The sequence below is a fragment of the Dermacentor andersoni genome, chromosome 7 (genome assembly GCF_023375885.2).
Source record: "Dermacentor andersoni chromosome 7, qqDerAnde1_hic_scaffold, whole genome shotgun sequence".
NCBI classification, from domain to species: Eukaryota; Metazoa; Arthropoda; class Arachnida; order Ixodida; family Ixodidae; genus Dermacentor; species Dermacentor andersoni.
Window position 1 is genome coordinate 17,224,364 of NC_092820.1, and position 26,809 is coordinate 17,251,172.

General features: G+C 47.9%; 1 protein-coding gene across 3 annotated transcripts in view; it reads right to left on the reverse strand.

Moving 5' to 3' along the window:
* Nucleotides 1-26,809, reverse strand: part of MED17 (mediator complex subunit 17) — a 197,805-nt gene that overhangs the window by 104,705 nt on the left and 66,291 nt on the right. The gene's annotated exons all lie outside the window — the stretch shown is intronic.

Here is a 26,809-nt window from a genome sequence, read left to right on the forward strand (position 1 = left end):
GTGCAACCATGGCATTGGTTTCATAAGACCACACAGTCGAGCACCAGTCCTGTGAAAAATTCTATTACAGTGCTGACACCTATGTGGGATGTATGGGCACATGTTAACCATGTCCCGTCATAAACCCCTGTTATGTTGTTATTAAAGGTAGGGTCCATCTCCCTGTAAACATTGCGCACTGCCACCACAGCATCAGAAAAAATATTGGCAGCAGCTGTCTCACTGGTAGGTCTTGAGATGTTTCTGAAATGTTTTATGATGCAACCCTCTATGGGAGACATTCATTATTGACCAGTAATAGGTCAAAGCTGTTGCCCCTTTGCCAGCCAGTACAGCTATTGGAATCTGAACCTGGCAACGTTTAACATTAGAACGTTATCTAGTGAGGCTAGTCTAGCAGTGTTATTGGAGGAATTAGAGGGTAGTAAATGGTATATAATAGGGCTCGGTGAGGTTAGGAGGACAAAAGAAGCATTGTATTGTATTGTATTGGCTTTTATGGCGCGTAAGCAACTCGGGCTATCATGCGCCAAACACATGGTATAAATTATTTCAAAAATTGGGTATCCTCAGCGAAAGTCCTTGTCCGGACAAGGACTCTGAGGAGCCCAACAAATCAAATGGAGACCTCAGACTTTTTCTCAGGACTGAGAAAATGGGTGAGGTGCATCATAAGATGCGTGAAAAAACTGGGTAAGAATTTTTAGAATTAGTAGTTCTGCGATATATTTCGTTTAGGATCGCTGCGTCTTTCAAAAAACTAAAAAAAAATGAAGTTCCAACGAGTGGGTTATCTCCTAAAAGTAGACTGGGATGGAAGGGAATGCGTTCATTGTAAAATACAGTAAAATATTTTTTCCTTAGCCGTTCGAGTTGTGTGCACGAGAATAAAATGTGATTTACAGTGAGTTTATCTTCTCACATAAGGGTTTGTCTTGTTTTGTCAGTAGAAAGTTATGTGTTAGGTGTGTGTGTCCGATGCCCAGGCGGCATGACAAAAGAAGCATATACAGTGCTAAAAAGCGGGCATGTACAGTGCTACCGGGGCTTAGCGGAGAGACGAAAACTAGGAGTCGGATTCCTGATTAATAAGGATATAGCTGGTAACATACAGGAATTCTATATCATTAACGAGAGGGTGGCAGGCCTTGTTGTGAAACTTAATAAGAGGTACAAATTGAAGGTAGTACAGGTCTACGCCCCTGCATCCAGTCATGATGACTAGGAAGTCGAAAGCTTTTATGAAGACATGGAATCGGCGATGGGTAAAGTCAAAACAAAATACACTGAACTGATGGGCGACTTCAATGCCAGGGTAGGCAAGAAGCAGGCTGGAGACAAGTCAGTGGGGGAATATGGCATAGGCTCTAGGAATGGCAGGGGAAAGTTATTAGTAGAGTTTGCAGAACAGAATAATATGCGGATAATGAATACCTTTTTCCGCAAGCGGGTTAGCCGAAAGTGGACGTGGAGGAGCCCGAATGGGGAGACTAGAAATGAAATCGACTTCATACTCTGCACTAACCCTGGCATCATACAAGATGAAGATGTGCTCGGCAAGGTGCGCTGCAGTGACCATAGGATGGTAAGAACTCGAATTAGCCTAGACTTGAGGAGGGAACAGAAGCAACTGGTACATAAGAAGCTGATGAATGAGAGGGAAAATAGAGGAATTCCAGATCAAGCTACAGAACAGGTATTCGGCTTTGACTCAGGAAGAGGACCTTAGTGTTGAAGCAATGAACGACAATCTTGTGGGCATCATTAAGGAGTGTGCAATAGAAGTCGGTGGTAACTCCGTTAGACAGGATACCAGTAAGCTATTGCAGGAGACGAAAGATCTGATCAAGAAACGCCAATGTATGAAAGCCTCTAACCCTACAGCTAGAATAGAACTGGCAGAACTTTCGAAGTTAATCAACAAGCGTAAGACAGCTGACATAAGGAACTATAATATGGATAGAATCGGACATGCTCTCAGGAAAGGAGGAAGCCTAAAAGCAGTGAAGAAGAAACTAGGAAAAGGCAAGAATCAGATGTATGTGTTAAGAGACAAAGCCGGCAATACCGTTACTAATATGGATGAGATAGCTCAAGTGGCTGAGAACTTCTATAGAGATTTATACAGTACCAGTAACACCCACGACAATAACGTGAGAGAGAATAGTCTAGAGGAACTTGAAATCCCACAAGTAACCCCGGAAGAAGTAAAGAACGCCTTGGGAGCTATGCAAAGGAGGAAGGCAGCTGGGGAGGATCAAGTAACAGCAGATTTGTTGAAGGATGGTGGGAACATTGTCCTAGAAAGACTGGCCCCCCTGTATACACAATGCCTCATGACCTCGAACGTACCGGAATCTTGGAGGAACGCTAAAATAATCCTAATCCATAAGAAAGGGGACGCCAACGACATGAAAAATTATAGACCGATCAGCTTACTGTCCATAGCCTACAAAGTATTTACTAAGGTAATCGCAAATAGAATCAGGAACACCTTAGACTTCTGACAGCCAAAGGACCAGGCAGGATTCCGTAAAGGCTACTCAACAATAGACCATATTCACACGATCAATCAGGTGATAGAGAAATGTTCGGAATATAACCAACCCTTATATATAGCTTTCATTGATTACGAAAAAGCGTTTGATTCAGTCGAAACCTCAGCAGTCATGGAGGCATTACGGAATCAGGTTGTAGATGAGCCATATGTAAAAATACTGGAAGATATCTATAGCGGCTCCACAGCCACCGTAGTCCTCCATAAAGAAAGCAACAAAATCCCAATAAAGAAAGGCGTCAGATAGGGAGATACTATCTCGCCAATGCTATTCACAGCATGTTTACAGGAGGTATTCAGAGACCTGGAGTGGGAAGAATTGGGGATAAAAGTTGATGGAGAATACCTTAGCAACTTGAGATTCGCTGATGATATTGTCTTGCTTAGCAACTCAGGAGACCAATTGCAATGCATGCTCACCGACCTGGAGAGGCAAAGCAGAAGGGTGGGTCTAAAAATTAATCTGCAGAAAACTAAAGTAATGTTTAACAGTCTTGGAAGAGAACAGCAGTTTACGATAGGAAGCAAGACACTGGAAGTGGTATGGCAATACATCTACTTAGGACAGGTAGTGACTGCGGATCCGGATTATGAGACTGAAATAATCAGAAGAATAAGAATGGGCTGGGGTGCGTTTGGCAGGCATTCTCTGATCATGAACAGCAGGTTGCCATTATCCCTCAAGAGAAAAGTGTATAACAGCTGTCTCTTACCAGTACTCACGTACGGGGCAGAAACCTGGAGGCTTACGAAAAGGGTTCTACTTAAATTGAGGATGACGCAACGAGCTATGGAAAGAAGAATGATGGGTGTAACGTTAAGGGATAAGAAAAGAGCAGATTGGGTGAGGAAACAAACGCGAGTTAATGACATTTTATTTGAAATCAAGAAAAATAAATGGGCATGGGCAGGACATGTAATGAGGAGGGAAGATAACCGATGGTCATTAAGGGTTACGGACTGGATTCCAAGGGAAGGGAAGCGTAGCAGGGGCGGCAAAAAGTTAGATGGGCAGATGAGATTAAGAAGTTTGCAGGGACAACATGGACACAATTAGTACATGACTGGGGCAGTTGGAGAAGTATGGGAGAGGCCTTTGCCCTGCAGTGGGCGTAACCAGGCTGATGATGATGATGACAGCTATCATATTCACATCAAAAATTTTGCGACCTTCCCTTCGTGGCAATGACCACCCTTTCGCAACAGCACCGCAAAACGCGCATGCCAGCATCATTTGCGCTGCTAATCTATGTCTTGTTTACAGCTGAAATGAAAGTCCTGGTGGGAGCACTGCTGGCACTTAGATTTGCCGAGGAACGCATTCAGGGCAGTCACTTGAACGATGAGAAACTCCTCCGCTTGTTCCGTACCGGCAAGCACTTCGCCTTCACCCGTCAGTTCCATTTTCCGCGCGGTCGCCGACAGCGAACTTAGCTTTGCTTGCACTTTCGCGGCGACCTCCCGGGATGCTTCGGCCGATACAAAACGCGGCTCCAGGCGCACCTGAATGGTTCCGGCCGTACTTGTAGATGGCGTAGCAACATCGTGCGAAGTGCCGAGATGATAATCGGACGCATCCGAGGCGTGATCACTGGATGCATCCAGCGATGTGGAACTCGGCACGACAAGCTCAACGGTGCCGCTGCTGGTTGCACAAGATGTTTCGCCCGCATAAGAAGTACAAGAGAGCGACTCCTCAACATCACGACACAAGTAGGTATTCCACCCGCGTGTGAAGTGCTCGGTGGTGGCTCTTGAACGGCATCATTGGCACACGTACGCATCCTGCTCCCATGTAGAGTCCTCTGCTGCACGTTTGTGACTTCTGCACTATGCTGCACAGTACTGCCACGCGACCTTGAAGCAGTCTTTTTTACCGTCGCCGATTTTCACTTACGAGTGCCGTAAGCATGAGCCGTCTTGTACTTCAGCGGTCGCCGACCCATGGTCACCAGTAAACTTCTGAAACTACGCCCCACAAGCACTGATGAATGCGTCGAGCTGATACGTCCAAAGTAGCGTATCACAACACAAACCAGCTTCCGAAACTATGCTACCCACCCACTGACAGTGAGCCGATATGTACACAGGCGCATATCACAACACAAGTCAGCAACGTTCCACAAGTACTGGCGATCCTGGCGAGCCGAGATGCGAGGAGGCACTTTATCACTTGTGGAGTCCGCTGCCGAAACTACGCTCCGTACATGCTCACGAACAATACGAGGCGACTGTCAGACGCGCGAGTCACGGGTGATCAGATGTAAGCTTCTGAAACTAACACTGCACATACAGACAAACATCGCGCGCCGACAGGCACGGCCTGCGCGCGGCGGCGCGGTAGCAAAAGACATGCACCGCCAATGAGACCAATGGCAAAGCTCCAATTGGCCACGTGACGGGCGTGGCCAATCAGAGGTGTCGGAACGGCCTTTAATCATTTGCTTTTTGTGCGCTTGCTTCTGAATAGAGGAGGTATCCGACTTGGCAAATTTAAAGACGGAGAAATGCGCTTTCCAACACAGGCGAAATGGCGGCGCTCGGTTGCACCATTGTAGAGATATCGTTGCTTGAAAAACGCTGTTTTTTTTTTTTTTTTTTCGCGGAATTTTTTCGTCACGTTGGCTGCTACAAAAAAATTTTTTGAGCACTTCTACGCAGTTTCCGGCATTCATATTTCGCAATCAGATAAAAAAGTAGTTATAGAAACGGAATATGTGCTTTTCAAAAAATCGATTTTTTGGTCATTTTTCGCGATATGAAAGCCGTGTCTCCCCTTAAAGGCTAAGCAAACTCACAGTTCACCAACATGGCCCCCACAAAGAAACCACAGCAAGAGACGACCAAGGTAGAGCCACGCCAAGCATGGCACCAAAGAAAGCGAGGAAAAGCCGCCTTGAGAACATGGAGAAAAAGAATCGAAAATGGAAGGAAAGGTGCGAACAGTGCTGTATATCGCGATCCTGCTGAGAGCTCAGTTACATTTTCAGCAATACGTACTTGTTTAGTTCCGTTTACTCAAGAGTTGAAAAAAATGTGGTTCTGTCTGGCATTCTCTTTTTTCATTGCCATAAAACCAACTAACTTAACGTTTTAACTATCTCAGAAAATGGCACATCTAGATTCATGTTAATACTGTTGCGTGTGGAAAGACACAGACAGAAGAGGCTATTTACAGGCTATTTACACTGGAGCCAGGCCGACACTTGCTCGCCCCAAGCGCACCAACCAACTTCGTCGTTCTCGCGGCGGCTCGTTTCTTGAGCATCGCTCGATGATACAGTCACCGACTGATTTTCCGGACTCCAAAAATTCGGACATGCCCGATTATTCGGTCTGCTTCGCGGCACTGCCATTCTCCCCATACACCATAATGTATAACAACTGCCGAAATTCGGACACCTTGCAACCTCTCGTCTGATTTTTTGGACACTCCTTGAGCCAACACGATCGAGGGCACCATGCACCGACTCCGACCGGTGCACGGTTCGACTTGCTGAATGCCATTTTTGTTTTGAACGGAGCCTCCTTGCTGCCCCACAAAGTGGCGCTACTGCAAATCCCTGCTCATCATCATCGTTTCTACCTGGTTCGATAGAGTGGCTCTACAACAGTTCCGGTTTCAGCTTAGTAAGCCATCTCAAGACAATCCAGCAGCTGATTTGTTTCTTCGCGCACGACGCTGCGACGTTTTCCGTTTCTGCGAATGGTGTCGGCATGGTGGTGTATGTTTTGTGTGCTGTGTCAAGGTTCCGGTGATCCAATGCGGCATACGGAAACATTGCGTCAAGTGTCTAATGACGCCGACAGTGCCCGCGCAGTCTGCGCTGGGGAATGCCCGCAAGCTGGTGCCGGGAGGCCTAAGATTTGTCGCCTTCCAATGTGCTCCCTACTGAAGCGGAAAATGTTCTGCCGAGACCGGCGCAGTGGTTGCATTGCGATTGCATTCGAGACGGGAAGAGTTGTATGCAAAGGTAATGTAGGGTAGAGCCAAGTCCCAGTCACGGTGGTCGTCTGAAATGTATTTGGATAGCATGTCTGTAAGGGTGCGGTTCAAGCACTCAGTGAGGCCGTTCGTTTGGGGATGGTAGGAGGTGGTAAACTTATGCCGTATTGAGCAGGCACGCTTGATGTCGTCTCTGACTTTGGCCAAAAACGTACGGCCACGGTCTGTTAGCAATTGACGCGGAGCACCATGCATCAAAATGATATCATGTAGGAGGAAGTGTGCAACATCAGTTGTGCAACTGGTCGGAAAAGCACGGGTTACCGCGTAGTCCAGCGCGACTGTCACCCACTTGTTCCCTGATGTAGATTCCGGAAATGGGCCAAGAAGGTCTAACCTGTCACGATGAAAGGGCTCGGCAGGGATGTCGAGCAGCTGCACGTAACCAGCAGGGAGCTAGGAAGGCTTCTTGCGTCGTTGGCAAACTTGACAAGCAGCGACGTAACGTCGTACGGAACAGGCAAGACCCGGCCAGAAAAAAACGGCGAAGTACATGGTCATAGGTTTGAGATACGCCGAGATGTCCTGCCGTTGGTGCGTCGTAGAGCTCTTCTATAACGGTGGAGCGGAGGTGTTTAGGTATTACAAGTAGGAACTCAGAGCCGTCCGGATGAAGGTTACGACGGTAGAGAGTACCGCCGTGGAGGACGAAGAGGCGTAGAGTAGCACCGGCCGGAGAGTGCTCGAAACGGTCGATGAGTGCTCTGATGTAGGCGACACGGCGTTGCTCGACGGCGAAATGAAGCAGCTGGGATAGCGAGAATACGCAAGAAGCACTGGCAATATTAGAGGAGTCAGAGTCGTCAACAGGGTAACGCGACAAGCTGTCAGCGTCTTGGTGCAGGCGGCCACTCTTGTACACCACGGAATATGAAAATTCTTGTAGCCTCAAAGCCCAGCGACCAAGCCGACCTGTAGGATCTTTTAGCGAAGAGAGCCAGCAGAGAGCATGATGGTCAGTGACTACGTTAAAAGGGCAACCGTAAAGGTAAGGACGGAAATTCGCAACCGCCCAAACAACAGCAAGGCATTCTCGTTCCGTAATGGAACAGTTGCGCTCCGATGGTGCTAGGAGGCGGCTTGCATAAGCAATAACGCGATCCTGGCCACACTGACGCTGGGCTAAGACGGCACCTACGCCATGACCACTGGCATCTGTATGCAATTCTGTAGGGGCATCAAGGTCGAAGTGGGCAAGAATGGGTGGTGAGGTTAGAAGAGTGATGAGACGAGAGAAGGCGGCGGCCTCTCCAGTGCCCCACGAGAATTGTACACCTTTCTTCAAAAGATTAGTTAGGCTCTAGCAATTGTCGCAATATCTGGAACAAAATGACGAAAGTACGAGCATAGTCCTACAAAACTTCGGACGTCTGCGGCTGTCTTCGGAACCGGAAACTCTCTGACAGTGCGAGTTTTGTCGGGATCAGGCAGTACTCCGGAAGCGTCAACGAGATGGCCCAGAAGAGTAATTTGCCGGTGGCCAAAATGACATTTGGACGAGTTAGGTTGCAGCTTCGCCTTTTGAAATACATCAAGTATAGTTGTGAGACGTTCAAGGTGAGTGTCGAACGTTGGCGAGAAGACGATGACGTCGTTGAGGTAGCAGAGGCATGTGGACCATTTGAAACCTCGGAGCAAGGAGTCCATCATACGCTCGAAGGTGGCAGGGGCATTGCATAATCCAAACAGCATTACTTTAAATTGGTATAGGCCATCAGGTGTGACGAACGCGGTTTTTTCTCTGTTCATATCGTCAACAGCAATCTGCCAGTATCCAGAACGAAGATCAATCGATGAGAAATAGCTGGAACCGTGCAGGCAGTCAAGGGCGTCGTCTATACGTGGGAGCGGGTAGACGTCCTTCTTAGTAATGTTGTTCAGATGGCGGTAGTCTACACAGAAGCGCCACGTGCCGTCCTTCTTCTTAACCAACACCACAGGTGACGCCCAGGGACTCGAAGAAGGCTCAATGATGTTTTTGTCGAGCATTTTGTTGACTTCGTTTTGCATTACTCGGCGTTCCGACACAGAAACTCGATACGGTCGTCGGTGAATAGGCGTAGCACCGCCAGTAAGAATCCGATGCTTGACCGCGAGTGTCTGGCGTAAAGGGCGATCGCCGATGTCAAAAATATCTCGGAAGGGCGATAATACTTGGCAAAGCTCTTCAGCCTGTGCCGACGACAGGTCCGTCGCAACCATTTTCTTTATTTGGGATCGGCACCCGAGGCTGGCGCGAGGGGCCTGCTAAGCTCGCGAGAACCATCGGTCGATAACACTGCCACGTATTGGTCGCCGAGACAATCAACGGTGGCAAGGCAAATACCTTGCGGTAGAATTTGCTTTGCCAATCCAAAGTTACAGACAGGCATGCGAGTGTGGTTCACAGTAACTGTAAGTATACTGTGAGGCACGATGACGTCATACTGTATTGCGACGTCGAGCAGAGGAGTGACGAGGTACTCGCCATCAGGCACTGGTGGGAAAGACAACAGTTCAATGTAGGCTATTGACTTTGGCTGCAGGCAAAGAAAGCTGGTGGGACGTAAGCGGCAGTGGGGTGCGTCAGAAGGTTCTGCGAGCATCGGCAACTCAAGGCGAAGGGTACTGGAAGAGCAGTCAATAAGAGCAGAATGTGCGGAGAGAAAATCAAGGCCGAGAATGAGGTCGTGGGTGCAATGAGCAATTACAGTAAAGAGGACAGGAGTATGGCGGCCGGCGATGCTGATGCTTGCCGTACACATGCCAATAATAGGCACAGCACCACCATCCGCAACGCGGACGACGCGTGCCGACGCTGGGGTGAGGAGCTTGTTCAGTCGTCGTCGGAAGGCAGCACTCATAATTGAAAGATGTGCTTCTGTATCGATGAGTGCCGTGACAGGATAGCCGTCAACGTCAACGTCAAGAGGGTTTCGGTTCATGGGTAACGTGAGCAGAGGATTTGAGGGCAGGGTCGACAACGCAGCTTTACCTCCAGAAGCTGCAGTGCCTAGTTTTCCGGCTGGAACCGGGAGGCGATAGGCGGCGAAGAGAAGCAACGGGGTTCAGGCGAACGAGACTGATGGAGTAGAGGTGAGGGTGAACGGCTGTACCGAAGGTTCGGAGCAGGAGCATCAGCGGCAGTGGATTCATGGCGGGCGGTATAGGGAACGGAAGGTCCAAAGGTGCGGGAATAAGCGGCGATGTATGCCCGAGGAGGTGGTGGCCATCGGTTGTGGCAGTGACGAGCAACGTGGCCGATGCGACAGCAGTGGAAGCAGATCGGCCGTTCATCAGGGGTACGCCAACTGGACGGGTTGCGGTGAGATGTGGCTGAAAAGGACTGCCGAGAACGAGGAGGGCTGCTAGAGAACTGGGGAACGCTGGGTTGAGATGTGGAACACACGGAGTTCAGACCCATGTTCTCAAATTCCAGTCGTATGACGGCCTGGATCATTGCAATGGTGGTTGCTGGCAGATCGGGAGGCGTCGTGGAGAAAGCTGGCGAACAGGTGGCATCGAGTTCGCGGCGAACAATACGGGTGACATTGTCACAGGTGGTGGTCTGACATGGACGACTCTCACATGTCGACGTAGGAGCAGTGTTGGGTAGCCGCGTGATGTGGTGTGTGATACGGCGGCTCTTAGCTTGTTCAAGGCAACGGCATTCTTTGATGATGGCGTCAATAGTCGAGACGTTGCCGAAAACAAGCAAATTGAAAGCGTCGTCGGCGATGCCTTTTAGAATATGTGACACTTTATCGGCTTCCGACATAGCATCGTCGGCTTTGCGGCATAGAGCCAAGACGTCGAAGATGTAGGAAACGTACGGCTCCGTAGATGACTGAACACGAGACGCAAGAGCCTTTCTCACGGCAGCCTTGCGTCCAATGGGGTCGCCGAACAGTTCCCGTAGCTTCTCTTTGAAATTGTCCCAACTGGTTATCTCATCGTCATGCGTTTGGTGCCACACGCGTGGGGTGCCGCCGCCGAGATAATAGATGACATTGGCGAGCATAATCGTTGGGTCCCACCTGTTATTAGCAGTGACGTGTTCATAGAGTTTGATCCAGTCGTCAACATCCTGGCCCTCCAGGCCAGAAAACACACCTGGGTCGCGATGTGGGGCGACCGTGACGATTGGAGCAGTGGGACAAGCCGTTGCAGAGGTGGGAGCGTCACCGGGAGGCATGGTGACAAGCTCGGTGTGCCGACCTCTTCTGAGTTTCGTGGTGAGGATGGGGATCGCTGACCTCCACCAGAATGTTGCGTGTGGAAAGACATAGACAGAAGAGGCTATTTACAGGCTATTTACACTGGAGCCAGGCAGCCAGGCCAACACTTGCTCACGCCGAGCGCACCGACCAACTTCGTCGTTCTCGCGGCGGCTTGTTTCTTGAGCATCGCTCGATGATGATGATGATGATGTGTGGTGTTTTGTGGCGCAAGGGCCAGGTTTGGCCAAAGAGCGCCATGACAAGTGGTAATGTTGATATATTATGGAAGATGTGACTTGGCTGTAAACTGGCCTAAAGATAGTCGCTGTAAAGTGCGTAAAATCTACTTGCTATAAAATTATGGCGATGACAAATGACGAATACAATGAACATTAAAATCCATCGTAGAAGAATGACGCAGAATAGAAAATATATGAGATGGTAAAAATACCTGGAGCACTGTTGCCTCGCCGGAGCCCTTGAAACACAAGGGCCAAGAGGCACGTGCCATACGAAAGAACTATCACAGCGCCATCCTCTGAAGAGAGGAGACGCTATGAACATGTGGGGCTAACAACATGCAACACAACATCTTTCAGATAACTTAGGACTGCGTTGGTGTCAAATAGCGGTTCTGGGCCGAGTAACATTACTGGATGAAGGGGAATGTGCTGCCGGTATGCTAAGGGAAGATGTTTCTTTCTTTCTGATTCGGCTTTCCGGCACTCCAGGAGGACGTGGAGGACGGTAAGCCTCTCCTCGCATCTACCGCAGGTTGGAGGATCATTTCCGGTGAGAAGAAAATTTTGGGTGCCGAATGTGTGTCCTATTCTGAGACGACAGAAGAGGACATCTGTTCAGCGTGATTTTGTTACAGAGGGCCAGAATCCTAACTGTGGCTTTATCACGTGGAGCTTATTATTTGTTTCCGCGTCCCATAGGCGTTGCCAGTGGTTCCGTAGTTTCCTCCGTAAGAATGGCTTCAGATGTGTGACAGGAACTGCCGCGGTGGGATTAGCAGAATGCGATGCAACTGACGTGGCCATCTGGTCCGCCAGAACATTACCTTCGATGCCCCTATGTCCTGGCACCCAGCATATGATGACATGCTGGTTACCTATATACGCTTTAGACAGAACGGAATAGAGTTCATTAATTACGATTTTTGTGGTTAGAGAATGACATCAAGGCCTTCACAACACTAAGGGAGTCCGTATATATGACTGATTTCTGGAGTTTTGATTTCCTGATATGCTTCACAGCCGACAATAGTGCGTAGGCCTCAGCCGTAAAGATCCCAGATGCAGTTTCCGGATGCAGTACATCGGTTTCTGAGAAGGGTGGACCGACGGCTGCGTAGGACACCCCGTCGTGTGACTTCGATGCGTCTGTGTAGAACTCCGTGCAGGAGTGTTTGTGCCCGGAAATACATGTGGATTTCAATCTCTGGAGCGTGTTTTGTAACTTGCATGAAAGTTGTATCGCATTGTATCAGCTGCCACTCCCAAGGAGGTAACAGCTTGGCTGGATGCATTAGGCGAAGCTCAAGGAGTGGAACATGCATTTCATGACTAAGCTCCCTCACACGCAGCGAGAAAGGCTGTCTTACGGAGGGACGATTATGAAAGAGTGTAGCACATGTCATCTCGTTAACGGTATTATAACACGGATGTTCAGGATTAGGGAGGACTTTCAGAAAATATGTTTGGCTGATGTATGTTCTCTGGAGATGAAGTGACCACTCATTCGATTCTGCATATAAACTTTCAACGGGACTTGTCCTGAAAGCGCCCGTGGCTAAGCGGATACCTAGATGGTGAACAGGGTCTAGCATCTTTAGCACACTCGGGGCAGCAGAATGATAGATCACGGCGCCATGATCTAATCGTGACCTAATCAAGCTCTTATAAAGATACATTAAGCACTTCCTGTCACTACCCCACGTAGTCTGGGATAGAAGTTTCATTAGGTTCATTGTTTTCAGACATTTTTCTTCAAGATGTTTAATGTGGGGGACGAAAGTGAGTCTATAGTCAAGTACAATACCTAGAAATTTGTGTTCTTTGTTTACAGGTATCTGTTGTCCACATAGTTCTAAGCAAGGATCTGGGATCAGGCCTCTTTTTCTTGTAAAAAGAACACAAGAACTTTTGTTAGGATTGATCTTAAATCCATTTTTGTCTGCCCACATTGACACTTTGTTCAGGCCATGCTGTACCTGTCTTTTGCAGACTGCGAGGTTACAAGATTTGAAAGCTATTTGAATGTCGTCCACGTAGACAGAGTAAAAGACGGCCAGTGGTAATGAAGCCCGAAGCGTGTTCATCTTCACGATAAAGAGCGTGCAGCTGAGCACGCCTCCTTGGGGTACACCAGTTTCTTGTGTAAAAGGATGCAAAGGACATTGCCGACTTTTACCCGGAAGGTACGAGTGGACAAATAGTTTTCTATTAGGATTAGCATATTACCATGGATGCCCATTTCTGACAGGTCTCTCAAGATTCCGTAGCGCCACGTTGTGTCGTATGCCTTCTCCATATGGAGGAATATAGATAGGAAAAACTGTTTGTGTACAAATGCGTCACGGATGTTTGCTTCAATATGTACAAGGTGATCAGTTGTGGAGCGCCCTTCCCTGAAGCCACACTGATAGGGATCAAGCATTTTTCTCTGTTCAAGGAAATGGATGAGTCGCCAATTAATCATTTTTTCAAATACCTTACAAAGGCAACTTGTGAGGGCTATCGGGCGGTAACTTGCCACGGAGGAAGGATCTTTGCCTTGTTTCAAAACAGGAACCACAATGGCTTCTTTCCATGCGGTCGGAAGGTACCCTGCGTCCCAGATAGTGTTGAAAAGTGTAAGTAGTGTAACTTGCGTGTCATTGTGTAAGTTTTTCAGCATTTCGTACATGATTCTATCAGATCCTGGTGCGGAGCTCTTGCATGCGCTCAAGGCAGCTCTCAATTCGGCAATACTGAAAGGACGGTTGTAAGGCTCATTCTCTCGACTTTTTCTTGTTAATGGCTTACGTTCTTCTATTTGTTTATGTATGAGAAAAGATTGCGAATAATGGTTTGAACTTGACACGCTCTCTAAGTGCTCCCCAAGTGAGTCTGCCTGGTCTTGCAGCGTATCACCCTGTGTGTTTACCAGAGGGAGTGAATATGTTTGTCGCCCTCTAATTCTATTTACGCAGTTCCAGACTTTCGCCTCATCTGTAAACGAGTTCATGCCGGATAAAACTTTTGCCAACTCTCTCTTCTGGCCTGTCGGCGGGTTCTCCTGCCTTGAGACTTAACTTTCTTAAAGTTAACAAGATTCTCTGCAGTGGGCAAAGCGCGTAGCGACCCCCACGCTTTGTTCCGATTCCTACGTGCGATTCTACATTCATCGTTCCACCACGGGACATGTCGTTTGCATGCCGAGCCACTTACTTCACGTATGCATTTAGATGCGGCATCTATAATGAAGGCTGTAAAGTACTCCACCGCACCATCAATTTCTAATGAGGACACGACATCCCATGATATGCTAGTTAAGGTTCGGAATTTCTCCCAATCTGCTGTGTCAATCTTCCACCTAGGAGCCTGTGGTGGATATTCGTTTTCTTTTAAGTGTTTTTAGTAGTATGGGGAAGTGGTCGCTTCCATAAGGATTGTTCGTAACTTCCCATTCGAGTTCAGGCAGTATGGACAGGAAAACTATGCTCAGATCAATTGAAGAAAAGGTGTTGTTCGCAAGACAGTAATATGTGGGTTTCTTCTTATTCAGAAGGCACGCACCAGAAGAAAAAAGGAACTGTTCAACAAGACGACCTCGCGCATCTATACGAGAGTCGCCCCACAGGGAGCTGTGCGCATTGAAATCGCCAAGAACAACATAAGGTTCTGGCAATTGATCTATAAAGGATTGGAATTCATGTTTCGTTAATTTGTAATGTGGAGGTATGTAAAGAGAGCTAATGGTGATGAGTTTGTTTAGGAGAACAGCTCGAACCTCCACTGCTTCAAGGGGCGTTCGTAGCTGTAAAGGTTGACACACTATGCTTTTATGAATAAAAATGGCAACACCGCCTGATGATACAACAGCATCATCACGATCTTTGCGAAACGTGACATACGGTCGGAGAAAGTTTGTGTGTTGTGGTTTTAGGTGTGTTTCCTGCAGACACAGCACTTTTGGATTATGTTCTTGTATAAGCTCTTGCACATCATCAAGGTTCCTAAGAAGACCTCCGACGTTCCATTGAATTATTTGCGAATCCATATTTGAAGTAAATCGGTGCTGTGTAAACAGAAACACAAGTGATGCATTAGGTTACAGTGCTCTTTCGAGGCCCTGTAACCGGGGTTTTGCTTTTTCTGGAGCGTTCGAGGGAGCCTCGCCGCTCCTTAGGCGCTTGGTGCGCCTTGAGGGTAGGAGTAGTGTCCATTGCCTCTAGTGAGGCGCTGGACACGTGCTCTTGCGAGCGAGAAGTTACCAGCGAGGGTCCCACCTTGGAGGGCAAGATCCCTGCGCCCACCAGCCCGGAGGTCGATGGGGCTCCCTGAGGGATTTGGCTGCGCCGACTGTGGCCAGCGCTGGAAGGGGCCGGGGAGGTTGGGGCAGCCTCGGCTGCGCCCACCTTCGGGGTCGATGACCCCGTCTGCTGTGTTCGCGTAGCAGCGTCAGCTGCAGCCGCCGGGGGGGCGGATGGCGTCACTGCCGCCTCACTGGGTGTGAGTCGGACAGCCACCGGAGACCGTTGTGGCGCTGCCCCCTGACGCGCCACATCGGCAAAGCTTTTCTTTGGCAGGTATGCTACCCGCCTGTGTGCCTCCTTGAAGCTTATGTTTTCCTTAACTTTGATCGTGACTATTTCTTTCTCTTTTTTCCAGGACGGGCACGACCACGAGTATGCGGCGTGCTCCCCTTCACAGTTTACACAATGGAGAGTGTTCACGCAAGCTTCAGAAGTATGTTCGTGGGCACTGCACTTCGCACAGTTTTGGCGGCCTCAGCAGCTCTGCGAGCTGTGACCGAAGCGCTGGCATTTGAAACATTGGAGTGGATTTGGCACGTACGGCCTAACATGGAGCTTGATGTACTCGGCCTCGATTGACTGGGGCAAGATACTTGATCCAAAAGTTATTATTAGGTGCTTCGTCTGAATCTCTTTACCATCCCGCCTCATCTTAATTCTTCTGACATTGATCACATTTTGTTCGCTGAAGCCCTCCAGGAGTTCCGCTTCAGTCAGCTCAAGCAAATCATCATCTGACACAACACCACGGGTGGTGTTCATTGTACGGTGTGGGGTTACTGTTATGGGAGGTCTCCCCAAATGACAATAGTTGCGGTAGTTTCTCATATCGTTTTACATCGCGGAGCTCCAAGAGGAGGTCGCCGCTTGCCATCCTCGACACCTTGTAACCTGGACCAAAAACATCAGTCAGTGATTTTGAAACAAGGAATGGTGAAATGTTTCGGACTACTTTGTTTGGCTTTTCAGAATGAATAACGTGAAAGCGGGGAAAATTCTGGGTTTGGCGTTCAAAAAACTTGAAGACATCTTCAGTGCGCCCTCGTTTCTGAGGGCGATCAGCAAGGGAGGGGAAAGAAGTTTCCATGAAAAAATGTATATATTCAGCAACAGCGCCGACCGCCCACCACGGAGCCCAGCAAGGGGACGCGGCAGAGCTTGCATACATGTCTGCACGACGCCAGTCGTACGCCGTCACTATAACCGAATATGGTGTACCCAAGGTTGGATAGCCACACAGGGTTAACCCTTGCCGCCAGGAGAAAGGAAGTAAAAAGAAGAGAGAAGGAGACAGGAAAGGTCAAAAAGCGAGAGATAAAGACGAAGATTCGAGGAGGGAGAGACAGGAAAAGGCGACTGCCGATGTCCTCCAGGTGGGTCAGTCTGGAGGTGCCGTCTGTGTGAAGCAGAGGCCAAAGGGGTGTGTTGCCTCCGCCGGGGGGCCTTAAAGGTCCAAACACCCAGCATCAGCTCAACCCCCAGGATCCCCCTTTCCCCAGACACGGCTAAGCCGCGCACGGCTACACGCGGGAGCGTCCAACCCTCGTGTGCTCGGGTACGTGGTGTCGCAACACACCAAACGCCTGCTGACGCAGACGCCCCTGCGGGGGGCTCGATGATTTCGTAATAATACAGAGTAAACCAATAACAAGCCATTTAGGATTACGGATCACAATAGTGACTGATTTCATAAAGCGCCATCAAGGCTCTTGTTTTGTTTACACGGCTATCCTGTTTAAGCAATTTCCATTTGCTAAGATTATACTGTGCAGTCGCCGTCACACTCATGTGGAGTGTGGGAACGGTGGCCTCCGAGGCACCCGGGAGCCAGCCAGCAACGTCTAACGGTAGTTGCTGGGCCCAATCGTTCCCAGCAGCCACTGTCAGGCGGCGGCAGCTAGCGTTGGACGTCGCTGGCTGCCTTCGGAGCACCCCGGAGGCAGCCGTTCCCGCCCTCTACACGACGGTGACGCCGACTGTACATCGGCATATTAAGGGAGAGCTGCAATTGGATGCAACGCTAGAAAATACCCTTTCCTTCGGATGCTGTTGTCCCTTCGTAATGAAAGAGAATACTCTGTGGAACGCACTCTATGGAACAAAGGAAACCACGACCAAGTGTAGTCATAGAAACAAGAAAGGGGATCTATTGCACCTTGTTACATAAGAAATTAAGAAGGCCAGCAGCAAAACACATGAAACAGGGCACAACGAATAATCAAGAAGGTTCTGCCCACCACGCAAGGACAGCAAGCAAATAATGTGCCAGACAGTGATGCCCCAGTCGTTTCATACAGTGCAGTAGTATCACAAATGGAGGCATGTTCCAGCGACTCTGGAGCTCTGGACGGGCACACCGATGAGTGTGCATTTGGTCTGTGTGCAATGCCATTTGACAGCCAAGAGTTCCCCGTGCGCCATCTTTCGTGTGTACAATGCGGGGGAAGCTGGAGCCACAGGAGACACAAGCTATGCAAGGACATCAGGGGTCATGCGAGAGTCCCCACAATCCTTATAGAAATACATTATTTGTTCATACATTCAAAGTGAACTGCTATTACAATGACATCATTTTAAAGCACATAGCTTCAACATTTTTGGGGCATAAAAAGACATTGCTCAGCAGCTCAAAACAGCTTCATCAAAAAAATATATATAACAGCCTTTCTGGGCAAGCCTGTTCAATCTTGTAAAGGCCTTTATTTATAAGCCCTGCTAGTTATAATTCATGCACCAAAAAAAAAGAATGAACGAACGAAAAAAAGAAACATTGAGTGATTTTCTGACTATGCTACATGTTTATGCAAGTCTGCAGGTTTCCATAAAGATGTGAGTATGGCCCCTGTGTTCAATTGCAATGCAAGGGTTGATTCACACAGCTTAATATTTAACGGCAAACGCGCCAGGCTGAGAAGCATCAGATATTTGAATCTGATATGCCATGTTGGTCTCCAAATGTCGGGCCTTGTATCATTAACATTATCATATCACGACAGAACAAATTTTTTTTTATGTGTAGCAATAAGCTAGGTATGAAGACACTGCTCATCAAAGTTAATCAAGAATGCTGCATGCATTTCTTATAAATGCACTTGCAGGTGGCAGCTGCAGTGATGCCAGGAACATAATGAAATAATAAACCTTGACACAACAGCGAGAAGACGAAAATTGAAAAGAAAAAAAAGGTCCTTGAAAAGACTAAGAGTAATCTCTGGAATGATTTTCTTTTTCTCTTCAAAGCGCTATTATTAAGATATTAGAGAGTTTTACAAATAGCATTCCAAGTCACTTTGTATTTGTGAAAACCCAAACTGCTTTGTACGTCCTTACATCTTTTAATTTCTTTGGACACCATGGCCTCCTCAAACTCTACATCCCCCCCTTTTTAAAACCACCGTCTTCATGCAAAAAAACTCGCGTTTGACAGTTAATTTCACAATGCCCCAGCAGCATAGAGAACACCTTTACAGACTTCCGTCGAGCATGCCCATACTCGAAGCCGCCGTGCATTTGCTCGCCGCGTGGCCCGCTGTGTTTTGAGCATTTTTCCCAATGCCACAAAGTGCAACTTTGACTGCACAATGCAGGCAGTTTAGACTGCTCAGTGTTGTCCACCTACACGTGAGCTTAACCATTTTGTCTAATAGACGCACAGATGAACTTGGCAGGCACACTTTCTGCAATTCTTGCCCGGCAATGCACGTGACATCAGGCCCGATGCCCAGCGAGCCACTCGATGAATGGCAAACTTCTCATGACAGTTTGCCACCCACCAGGACAGAGGCAAAGGTTCATGACAGTTGGGACTAAGCAGTGCTGCCCTGCTGTGTGTTGCTGATCAAAGTCAACAGTTTGGTGCTCAGTCGACGTATGTGCAACAGCTAGTGTGGCCCACCTCATCAACGAAAGCGGGAGTATGGAGGACAACATGAATGGCTTTCTTCGTGGCCACCATCATTTTTTCAACAAAATGGGTGCAGATCACGTTTAAAAAGTCAAGTGAGACGCTGAACAACGTTGAAACTTTCAGCTGCCTTTGTACATTAGTTTGACAGAGAAGACAGCATTGCCACAAGATTCTTTGAGGAACGGAGAAGTTTCAATAAAGCTGGTCAGCATCTGTAAACAAATTCTTCGTGTTTGGCTTTTCTTAGGCACGAGCCATGCTGCATGCAATTTGCTTACCAAAATAAAGCTGTCCATTATACATGTCTTAAAATTCAGATTCGGTTATTTCAAATACAGTCAACTCCTGTTAATTCCACCTTTGAGGGACCACAAGATTTGGTTTATCTGAAAGGTCAAATTAACAAATGACAGCAAAATGAACTATAACTGAAATCTGTTTTTTATTGCTTGGTGTATTTTGCAATGTCTTTTTCTCCTTCCTCTTGAAGTGCTTTTCAACCAGCATGCAGCGAAGAGCGCCGACACGAGGCTGCCTCGGCAATGACTGTGGGGCATTGACGACAGCGTCGGTGAGTGGCCCACAATATTCAACGCTGTCCCTAGATGCTGAGAAAAAGAATTTTTTGTGCTCGTGTAAGGCAACTGCTACGTGCACGAGGATCAGCAAGGGCGGCATAAACTGATGCAGCACTCACTAAACAAGATTTCCTTCTACGTGGTTTGTTGCTGGGGCTCTTCAGTGGGTTAAAAATTAAAAAGTCAAATTAACCGGGATCAATATAACAGGAGTTGATTGTATTTTGAAAATTCCAGGTACAGTGAAACCTCATTACTATCGACACCACACTAACAAACTTTTTATAAATCCCATGTTGACTGCTTATAGTTTCAATTTAAAAGTATTTCAGCACTATGAACTTCAGAACACCAAACTTCTAAGAATAAGGATCATTATTCAATTTATGTGCCATGTTAAGAACAACCTCAGTGCTACGTAGTGTTCATATTCCAAAATCTGGGTATTCTTAGATTTCAGTGCACGATAACTGGAGCAGTAGACCAGCAGACAACGCGGTGCAGAAAGCCTTGCAACTTGCTCCTGGCGAGGTAGTGCAGGACGAGGAAAACATAGAAGGGAACTTTGTCTATGCTCTGCCCAGAGAGGGCATGTCTCCTCCTTCTTTCTGTGGCCAACGTGAGTGTGCCAGAGGGAGAGACTTTACTCAGAGGTCCCTTTCAGGACAGTGTTCACACATACTCTTCAAGTGTCCGCTTCGAGCGAGACAGCTGTGCTTACCACTGCAAGGAGCACGACAAAAAATTAAATAAAAGAGGAAACACTTTGGAAGCGACACAGAGCTTTTTCCTCGTCAGTGGTTTTGTCGTCGCCTCTTTTGCAACCACGGTTACATTGGTCGATGGTGCACGGCAGTGAAATCTATGGACAATCAACAACAGCAACAGCTCATCCGAGAAGCACCATTGATATTGCATACAATGACAACTGATGGGTTGACGCACAGAACGGTTAATTGTAGGGCTTTCCTGATAGCAGTTCTTCAGAAAAATGAACGATTTGCTGCGGTCCTCTGAAGTTAGTTCCATTGAGATTTCACTGTTCTGAAATTTGAACCAAACATGCAATTCAAAAATATTTGCACACGCCTAAATAACTACCTGGTGGTGTGTGAGCAGCCACAGCTGCCACTAAGTGTTCGACAGGCCACAAAGTGGACCGTACCACTCCCGCTCTCATTCGGAGCCGTGCAAGCTACTCTGCTGTGCAAACAAAACGGCGGCAACTTAGCAGCCTGCCTGGCAAATCGGCACGAAGTTTGCTGCCACAAGTTTGCTGATCTACTGGCACGCTTAAACAGGTCGTATAGGTTTGTTTTTTTACAGCAAAGCTGTAAATGACTAGGATCCCGGGATTTCTTCGTCTCAGCACCCAAGAACTCAACCAATCACAGCGGGAGGCACGCACCATGTGCACTGCTGGGTTCTTTGCAGCACCACCAGATGGCGCTCACCTCCACGCATCCGCAGCAGCGGCGGCGGCGCCGGCCGTGCAGGAAAAGAAAAAATAAAGAAGCAGGAAGCTCACCCTCGTGCATAGTGTTCACCGCAAGTGTTTCCCGGTAAAGATTACGGTTGTATAAGTTGCGATTTCTGGGAAGGGGCAACTGTACCATACGAAGCAGGGAGTGACGTCACTACACTTTCATATGTAGAAGAAGAACCCGCCTACCAATTGATTTCATTTGTGTTCTGATAGGGCTATGGAAAGGCCACGCATAGTTAGAACTCCAAAAGAGCAGCATGCGGCGATGGGAATGGCAACGTCAATATGCACCACGGCGTCGTGCTCAGGTTAGGCAGGACACAGCAGCTCGTGCCCAAAGCAAGCCACACACAGTTACTACACCTGAAGAGCAGCACAAATACGATAAGCAACAAAAGGAACAGCAAAGTCAATATGCACAACAGCATCGTGTCCAAGCTCGACAGGACCCAATTCAAGGCTACGTCACACTGGTCTATCGGATCAGCTGCAGGGTGTCTACCAAGTTGACATTTCCAAATTCCCTGAGTTTTCCAGGTTTTCCCTGAGTGCTTTTACAAAATTCCCTGAGTGAAACAAAATTTTGTTTTGTGTCGAGACGGGTTCACACCATGTTTCCCAATCCTATCCCTCTCTAGTAAGCACGTTATAAAATAAACATGACTTAAGGGGGGAGGTGGGTTCTAGAAATTTTTTTCTTATTTTTGGGTGAATCTTTAATAAACTCCACTGTCTGAAGTAATTTTTCGTGCTGATTTCAGATCTGTAATTAGATTTCTGATAGCTGTAGCAGTTCAAAACATATTGAGGTCTGAAGTCAAATTAATTTCAAACTCGTTACGGGGCTTTGTGATGATTCCGTCTTGCTAAACCAAAAACTAAATGCATGACACCATTGCTAAAGACCTACTGTAGGGGGCGATGCTATTTTTATTCATATGGAAGCATTTTGCAGACAAGAAAACAATCTTGCATTTATTATGAACATTTTTTTTCTAATTAGCAGCGATTACTATACCTGAATGTAATTTTCATGACGGTGCAAGAGTAATAAAAATAGCGTCACCCCCAGATCATTTCAATACGAATAAAATGATACCACCCTTGTCATTTTTGGGCAAAAACAACCCACAAAAAACACCCGTAAGGCGGAGTACAGTGTGCAAAAACATCGAACTGAAATAAACGCATTTGAAGTTGCAAACAAATGTAGCTTTTGCTGAAGAGAATCTACAGCAATACAAATGGCACCGTTTTGAAGCTCTATGTTTTGTAAGAATGGCCATACTAAATGTGTGACTGCACACTCTCAAAATAATAGCACACTGGCCACTGAACTAGCACAAGGAACTTTATTAGGCACCATGCTCTACCAAGAGCATGGTGCCTGGGTTTCAAACCGAAGGGTAGAACTCTGTGTGGGCATGAATATAGTTCCAGTGTTGTACATGCAGGCTGCCTGATTGATAGCAGTCTCCATTACACTCAGTGAGGCATTTTTTCATTTGGTATAACTGACCATGTTACTGAATGAAGGCTCTGAGTGTAAGTAGCCTTCCAAGTCATCTTCACCTGACAGTGGCTGTGGAACTTAGGATCAGAGAGCCAGTGATAGATATGCAGCTGCTAGGTGCTTTCCAGAATTGTACTTTTGTATGATGCCTCGATCACTTCTGCAGCCAGGTGTGTGCCAGCCCAAGGGGCCTAGTGAACAGAGCTCATGATGAGGTTCTCTTTATGAAGGGGTGGTATGATAGATACTGTTAGGAGCTATCATGACAATATGATAATAGAGTGAACGCGCAATGTGCTTGGTTGCGAGTCCGAAGTGCCGATGTGCGAAATGCATAGCCGCATATACAAGGAGCCGACGCGCAATGTGCTTAGTCCCGCAGTTCAAGGTGCCGACGCGCGAAATGCCTAGTCGCGGGCTCGAGGAGTCGACCCTCGATGCGCTCATTCGCGCAGTCCTATGTGCCGACGCGCGAAATTCCTAGCCGCGGGCTCGAGGAGTCGATACTCGATGCGCTTATTCGCGCAGTCCTATGTGCCGACGCGCGAAATTCCTAGCCGCGGGCTCGAGGAGTCGATACTCGATGCGCTTATTCGCGCAGTCGGAGGCGCCGATGCACAAAATGATTACGTGACGGTCCGAGAAGTCCGCGCGCGATGTGCATGATCGCAGAGTCTGAGACTACCTATACGCGATATGTTTAGCCGCGTTTCCGAAGATTGCGTGCGCGATACGAATTTGTCACGAATTCGAAACACCGAGTGCTGAAAGGCTTAGCCGCATGTCCGAAGATTCCGCGCGTGAATCTTGGTCGCGAAGTCGGTGTCGCCGATGCCCGGAATGCTTAGCCGCGAGTCTGAAACGTCCACAAGCGTAGGGATCGGCCACGCTACTGCGATGTCCGCGTAGCGCCCGTTTTGACACGTCGAGATTACGGCGAGTGGAGACATCAAACTCGCGAGGTGCAAAGAGCCGAGCAGACGACGCGAGCGCCGGACCAATGGCGAACCGCACTGGAGTCACGTGGCAGGCGCGGCCAATCGCAGACTCCGGCATGACCTTCAGTCATTTGCTTTTTGTGTGCTTGTTTCTGTATGGAGGAGATCGCTGAAGCAGCAAATTTGAAGACGGAGAAATGCGCTTTCCAACGAGACCAAGATGGCGGCGCTCGGTCGCGCCGTTCCGGAGATATTGTGGCGTGAAAAACGCTGTTCTTTCTTGATTTCCGCGAGATTTTTCGCCACCTTGGCCGATAAAACGAATTTTTTAGAGTACTTCTAAGTGGTTTACAGTGATGGTATTTGGGTATCAGATAGAAAAAGGGTTATAGAAACTGAAAATGTGATTTTCAAAAAATCGATTTTTTGGCCATTTTTCGCTATGTAAAACCCGCGTCCCCCCTTAATCCAGTTTGAATGCTTATTTTATTAAAAAAAGAACAGAAGAAAAGGGTTAGTAAACTGCACAGTGAATAAAATACCTTCGAAAAGAATGGTAAAGCCCACTGCGAACTGAGTTGAACATTCTCAAATACGAATAAGAAGGAGATGCATACCGAATGAAATATTTTTGAATATGAACCATTTTTATCAACTGATAGCAAGCTTTCTATCAACTGATAGCAAGCAAGCCCGAACTTTGTCACAAATGAGATTCTCTCTCAATGGCTGGTAATAAAGTCAACCTCAACTGTCCTGACATACTCTCGGCCCCCGCACAATGCCCCAGTGTTACATTTCACTGATTTAACCCTTTGAAGGTTTTAGCCGTACATGTACGGCAGCGGTTTTCTGTCCCGCAAGGTCTTCGCCGTACGGGTACGGTTCCGACCCTCCGTTTAGAATTTCGCGCCATAATGACGATGCGTCCTCACCGGGAGGTGCTGCCACCTCTTAGCACTTACAAGATGCGTTTGAAATTGGTGCTACCTTCTTGGGGAGATAAACAGAGCTGATTGCTAGCTTCAGCGCGTCGCTCAGACTGCGGCAATGCCCCTTTGGCGGTTTCGGTTTCGCCGCGTGATCGCAACGGAGGCGCGCGAAACGCCATTTTTTTCTTTGTCGGCACTCTCTTGCAGGGCGGTGGAAGTTGATTTCTATCTTGATTGGCGCTGCTCTTAGCTTGCTTATCAGCGCCGTTCGCGAGGTATTCTCGCTCTCAGTGCCAACGCGCTTACGCGGTTTCGGTTCCGCCGCGTGATCGCAACGAAGGCACGTGAAACATGGTTTTTCTCTTTGTCGGCACGCTCTCGCAGGGGCGGCGGAAGTTGATTTCTATCTTGATTGGCACTGCTCTTAGCTTGTTTATCACCACTTGCTTATCAGCGCCGTTCGCGAGGTATTCTCGCTCTCCGCGGCAGCGCGCTTACGCGAGAGGGTGCCTCAGACCTCTGCCCAAGGCAGCCGCACGCAGAGATGTCATGTGTGCGCCTACACATAAGACACGCTCCAAGAGAACAGACACGCATTTTAGGTGTGCAGACTGCGATAAGGCGCTGTGCGTAGACCTGTGTTTCAAGGAGTATCACGCTCGGAAATACTATGGAACATTTTGCAGTTCTGAGTGATGCCGACACCAAAATACTGTTCCTAATTATTTTTTACTATTTATTCCCGACTTTATACATTTTGTACATTCAATATCCGCAATAAAGTAATTTGACCACCTGGGAAAGTTTTTTTCAATATAATTCGACCCTCAAAGGGTTAAAGATTTTATATTGGTTTGGATGAGGGAAACCTGCATCTCAGCGTAAACCAACACTTTGCTTTTTGAACTCAAGCTCTTTCAAAGAAGTGGCGGCACGCTTCCTTTCCCGTTCATTCCTCAATATCTAGGTCCTTTCTGTTCTCGTCCTTCCGCCGTGCGTTTGCAACACGGACCATTTCAAGCATGCTCTTGGTTAGTTCTACAGTCAACGTCCAATTTTTCGCACTCCCTAGGGGCCACGAAAACGTCCGAAAAACCGGACATTTCGAAAAGGGGAGGATGACAAAAAATTGAATGCATGTCTTTTACTGATCTTGAGGGCTCAAAATTGCTACAGACACATCCGAAAAAGCTCTGAAGGACAGCCAGTACACTTATTAGGCATATCGGTGCTCGCACTTTGACAGGAGATGGCGGGTGCACGCGTGTATAATTAAGGAATGCGTACTGTGTCCCGTGACAATCGCCCCTTCGCATGCTTGTTATTCTTCGCCGCGTAACAATTCTGTAATGAGGCAGAGCTCACTTTCGGGACCCGGCTTTATGCAACGCGCAGTGCTTTCCGACCTCCGAAGTCAATCGCCAGTACCAGAAAGGCGGAGTCGGTGCCATTGCTGACAGGGGCGAATCCTTTAAATAAAGAACACGGCACCAAACGACAAGAAACTTAATAGCGAACGTGGAAGCAGCTACGCCTGGCGTTTTTTGCGGTGATGGCTACGGCTGCCAGCGGATCTGCATGGGAGTGCCGGTTCGAGGCGGCGAGATACTCAAAATCGAATGTGGTGGCTTTGACTAATGCCGTTTCAGACCTGCGGTCACGGCAAAAAGTCCCGAAAATCGGACAGCAAAAGGTTCTTGCGTCTGAAATTTCAGACGTTCTTATAAATTATTGACCCTATGGTATAGGTGGTGGTGCCACGAAGCCGTCGGACGTCCAGAAGTCGGCCGTTGACTGTACAATGGCAATCCTCCAGCCGTCGACACGACGTCAACGACGATTCATTACTATTCCCCTCTGTTTTACTCGAGTCAGCTAGCGTTATCGCGACCTTCGTTCCCTTTCGATAAAATAACACCAAATTTTCCCTGATCGGAGCAAAAATTCCCTGAGATTTCCCTGACTATTTCCAGACTATTCAAAACCCCTGAGAATTCCCGGTTTTCCCGGTTGGTAGACATCCTGAGCTGATACCACAGCTACACTGGCCAACCACCTTCACAGCGTGGATTGGAGCCCTCTTTTTGTTTTTTTAGGTGTCCACACACAAAGTGCCAAAATGTGTCAGCGATAATTTTTCCTGAGCTTATTACTTTCTTTCTGGTGAT